The sequence below is a fragment of the Hermetia illucens genome, chromosome 3, assembly GCF_905115235.1.
Source record: "Hermetia illucens chromosome 3, iHerIll2.2.curated.20191125, whole genome shotgun sequence".
Classification (NCBI taxonomy): domain Eukaryota; kingdom Metazoa; phylum Arthropoda; class Insecta; order Diptera; family Stratiomyidae; genus Hermetia; species Hermetia illucens.
Window position 1 is genome coordinate 176,011,334 of NC_051851.1, and position 5,336 is coordinate 176,016,669.

Genomic DNA, 5,336 nt, shown 5'->3' on the forward strand with positions numbered 1-5,336 from the left:
TTTTTGGTCAGTTGACCCATCTGTTCAGCACTAGTACCCAATATGCAAAAATCCGATTATAGACGATATTTCATCCAGTGAAGAGACAACTCATCTCATGCTGTATTTCTTCCCAATCGTCCAAGTGGACTGAGGACTCAGGACTCCCGGAATTCCTAACCAAAATATAGCTCTGCTTCGGGCAGTTTAGGCCTAAATTTAGTTTGCGGGTTTTAACTAAATATATAATATCCTAACGTCGTGTTTATGACTCCATGTACATTTGCAAGTAGATAGCACTTTGTAACCATTTTGGTAACGCTGGCCCCAGGGGATGAGGTCTGATAGTTTGTCTGATAAGTTGTCTCTGCCCTGGACAAAACTGCAGTCCGTCTACTATTTACCCCTGTTTATTTTTACCTCAGTTTTCAAGGACAACTTATCTTTTTACTTTGAAATGTATATAAGACTAGGACTAACCTGCTGCTCCTTCCTCAACTTGCGACGATAGACAAAATTGAATTGGTCGCCTTCTTCTTCCAGATTTATAATGGTTTCCAGAGGTACAAGCTTCCCGGTAATATCATCAATCGTTACTACTGTTGTGGTAGCTGCTACATTGAATTGTGTGTCCTTTCTTTCTAAGTATCTTTCACTCATTTTGAAGCTGTATAATTAGTCTCTCCCGGCACTTGAGCCTTCTCTTCTTTAAAAAATGCAGATATATTTAGGCTTGAAGTTTTTTTAAAACTGCCTATTTACATGGTCAACTAGTAACAGTGCGTCAACTAGGGCTTCTGGGTCTGCATTTGTGCTGGTCACTAATAGTTTCAAGGACGTCCTTAGAGTTTGTTTTTACCCAGGTTCACGACACAATTTGCACTAATTAAAAGATAACCGGAAGAAACGAAGATGGTTTTCTTAACTGTGTGTGCTTCTTCAAGGTGCATCCACTTCCACTGTTTTCACGGATTGATTCTGAGTGACGAAGATTCACCTGAGGTGTGGAGGTAATGCCAGAGACGCACATTCATTTCGAAAATCTAGAAAAAATTGTGGTAACTTGGAAAATGGTGGAAAATAAAGAAAAGAAGTTTTTAAGCTACCCTCATTTGTATTGGTGCGTCATCATCGCAAAATTAAAATTTGAAAACGATATGCTGCCGTTTGCGTCATCCTAACAACCTACGTACGCTGGGTTGATTCCGTACATCTTTTATTATGCCATAAGGGCTTATTGTTTTACAACGCAAATGCAATTTCAGATTTATTTCGTGGAAAAAATGAAACAGATAATAAAATATGTGGATTAAAGGTGCATATTCTTTAGTAGTAAAGAGCGAATACAAAAGGGATGTTATAGCGCTTGGAATTAGCTCAGATTTGATTATTCAGGAGGACATTAAAAAGTGTCTAGATAGTCCCTATCTGTCGTTAAATGTTGGGTCTTTGCTAGAAAACCAAGAAGATCCGCAGGCTGTCCAACCCACAGCAGGTTTTTTCCGTTGAAACTTTACTCCTTAAAGGATTCTAAGTGATTAGATACTCTTCCTGTTGTTTGGAATGGATTTTCAGCAAATTATCAACTCAGTGATACAATGGTTATCGCCTGTTTGTAATGTGAGTTCATGTGTGATTCGATTTATCATTTATGTATTCTAATTGTTTCCCATTTTAGCTGGTTGATATGCTTAAATCCAGCCAGAATAGTAACGGGTCAGATACTGGGGAGACAGCACCAATGGTTCCATGGATATTTAACTAGGATAAATTGTACATTGTTTATAAATAAATGGAATTATAGAGAGCTCGAAAATAAATAAAAAGTTTGTTTAAAATGAGAAAATTGTATTAATCCATATGGGAAACTCCAAGAGGCAAGAAAGTCGGGGACGAAAAAAATGCAGGCGAACGGTACATAGGTGATATTATAATAGTTATGCTTTAAAGGGGGACAAATTAGTGAAGAGGAGTGTAGGCGGGGCACTAAGAGGCGCAAAAACCTTTCACTGAGAAGGGTAAATCCACAAAAAATTGACAAAGTCGCGGAAGCAGAGACGGCGGGTTTAAGAAATACCAGGGAAGTGAGGTCCCGGAAGGAAATCACTGAGGCGTGTACTAAGGATGACGCATTGATAAAGGCAACACTAAAAAGGATTGATTATCATTCTCAAATATAATATGGATCCTTGGAAGAAAAGTCAGTGGATAAGATGATGCCAGGTGTCAGATTAAATGCTGGAGCTTAAGAGATCTTCCAGCTAGATGTCTGCAAATTTCCCCTACAAGTTGGGGAGGTCCTTCGAAAATGAAAAGTTGTGAAGAACATGCTAAGGCCGACGTCTTCAGTGGAGTTCTAATATGATAAGTGAAACTTGCTGACTTTTAATGCTAACCCAATAGAGTAAAAAGGAACAGGTAAGGGGGAGGGGATTTATAACGAATAAAACTAATAAGGCTATGTCACAAGTGATATTGGAACGCTGAGAGGTGACTTTTGACAAAAGTGTCTTGTGATTTGCAATGTCGAAGTCTGTGGAAAAATAAACGCAAATATTATAGTATAGCCTTCTTGCTGGAAATTTTGACATTCGGCCGTAAAGTTGGTGAAATCGAGCAAATTGGAGCTAGTGGACCTACGTTTAGTAAAGCTTTGTTGTTCTCTAACTATGGGGTGGCCGAAGTCGGCGGACAATCAGTCAATGACGTGCCTTTCCAAGATTTTTGAACAGGAGGAGAATAGCAAAATATGGTGGTATTTCTCAACAAGAGTGTGATTGCCACACTTGAATGGGGAGAGCGTCTTTCCGAATGTTATGAAAACGGTTTCGAGGGTCTTATTAACAAGAACCAAATATGAAGGCGGTGAAGGGAAAATAAAATTTTATCAAAATTAGCTTTGAAAGACTGTCGTGACCAGGGTCAACATTGGCGTGGGAGTTGGCAATGAGGTAAGTGATTAGGGAAGGGATAAGGATGGAAATAGCTGGAATCATAAGGCAGGCTGCATTCGTTTTGCGGGAGGGAAAATGAGGGAGTTGAATCAATATAGACTAAGGGAAATTAACGGCCGAGCAAATCAGAGGTTAGTTGTGGGGAATCAGCCGAGGAGACGTTGGATTCAATGAACGGAGGAGATAGTTGAGCGGGAATGCCGGAGTAGTGAATATGAGACCAAAATGGTTTGATGTTTCCACGCTCAATGTTTAGACAGAGCATTCTGGCAGTCGAGCTGGAAATGTTACTCCTCGAGGCCGCAGAGAGACGCACACTCTCCGAGGGACAACCTAGGGTTTACTCCAAGTCGCAAATGGATCATCCATATGAGTACATACCGCATATGTTCTCGCGTGAAAGCATTTATATACTTCTTGTTCACTCCATCGTGGAATTCAAGGTATCCATACAATCTCCCTTTTCTATTGTTATTTTTTTTTTATTTGAGTCTTAATGAGGTTGTACTTCAGTTTTACTTTCACTGCTCGATAATAAAAGGATAAAAGGATAAAAGGATAAATATCCATGACCAATTGAGATTGGAACCTGAGATATTGGATTCAAGAAACTAACTCTCAATCCGCTCGGCCATTGCACCGCCAGATGCTATTGGAAGGCCACGACCTCAATGGTGCGGCTTCAGAAAAGGTAGTGGAAATAACTAGACGCATAAAGAAAGCATGAGTTCTCACCAATCGAGGTCAACATATGGGGGAAAGTGTTTGTTGTCTAACTTATGAGATGGAATCTGTGTATGACAAAAGCGGTGCAGTAGTCTCATGTTTGGCAGTACTCCGATTTCCCGTGCCTTATGATGGCAAGGAAGGGCATCGGTCCGAGAAAAACTGTAACAACTGTCTGGTAGGATTAGTATGGAAAATTGGCGAAGAGGTTATTTTTCGGCTCTTTCAAAGTAGAAGGTGAGGTCAGAGGTTCGTAATTTCATTAGTGTATTGCCTTGTGGCATATATACAGTATTTGACATCAATTGGTTTAAGGAAGGGTACATGAACTTAAAGCTCAGAGAACAATCAAGCCCTATCTATTATTCCAAATAGCCTTGAGAGTTTTCTCAAGTAATGTTGATTTCCATAAAATGTAACTGGTTAGGAAACAGATGCTCCAATTATATTAGGACACTCTTTAGTTTTTGACATCTCCCAATTGGCAGGCGTTTAACCTTCTCTTGAAATCCTTTTGTTTGTGAGCCTTACACTCAATCCTAACTTTCATCGTATTATACGCATTATCAAAAATAAAAGTATTCTCTCAAGAGGTCTGAGTCTAATGCGCTCTGGAATATTAAGGATCAGACAGATGCTTGACAGCCTGAGATATCCTTGTGAGGAAAGTTCAACACATCCAATATTAAATAAGATGGATGACCTTTTGCGAGAGCTTACGTTTTTGGCAACATTTCAGATGTGACAGGGAACCTAACATAAACAAAAATAATAGGTCATTGGGTCAGCATGCTTAGCGAGGGTTGATTTTCTCTAGACGCTCTCGAAAAGTAGTACCTCTTCCATAGGTGGTACGGATCACTATCAGTGTAGCGTTCTAGGTACGCAAATCGATGCTAACATCAGAAACTATATCCATGTCACGAGCCACAACTATAGCATAATTATAGTATTTTATTATAGCCCTTTATGGTTCAGCATTATATGATGTGGGTCATATATTCGCGTAATATTGTATAAAATATAATATTTGGGTAATTCTATATATTTGCAGCGTAAATACTTAATGGATTATAGAATTCTATAAAAGAAAGTATAACACTCACTGCACAATTAGAATTTGTCGTTGTTTAGCTTCAGAGGTGGTCACGTATGTATCGTATCTAATTTGCGGAATTTCATCATGCCCGGTTGGTCCCTGAATCAAATAATTGCCTACGTAAGTGAAAATTCCTTTGAGTAATTGTATTCTATAGAGTTTTAACCTGATTATCCTTTATTCTAGTTCATGGGTGATCCAGATTTTGAAAGCTACGGAGGAGAAATATTTGGTTCCAATTAATAAAATAGAAGCCTTATGGATTTAATAATGGAAATTTAATAAAACCTTTTCAAAATATTGAGGAAGTGTGAAGTGTTTGATTTAAATGAAATTAGCTGTTCTACTCGTGATGGGAAAAGTAGGGAACTGTTACCATTTCATTTTACTATGTTATTACTATACCATATTACTATGGAGGGAATTTCGGAGCCCCAGATTTTTCGGTTGGCTAGTTTCTGGGAATGGGTTCGTGAAAGAAATGATCACTTTCGACCCCCCGCATTCCCCACCTTTCCAATAAATGTCCAAAACTAAAACCGGTTTCTGAAAGTACTAACCGTAGCCTTTCATTTGAT

The 5,336-nt window shown here is 38.9% G+C and overlaps 1 long non-coding RNA gene across 1 annotated transcript; it reads left to right on the forward strand.

The window, feature by feature from the left end:
- The first annotated feature begins 4,737 nt into the window (after positions 1–4,737).
- Positions 4,738–5,067, forward strand: LOC119653207. The gene is made up of 2 exons (XR_005249650.1): positions 4,738–4,878; positions 4,945–5,067. It is a non-coding gene; the product is annotated as an uncharacterized LOC119653207 (long non-coding RNA).
- The last annotated feature ends 269 nt before the right edge of the window (positions 5,068–5,336 follow it).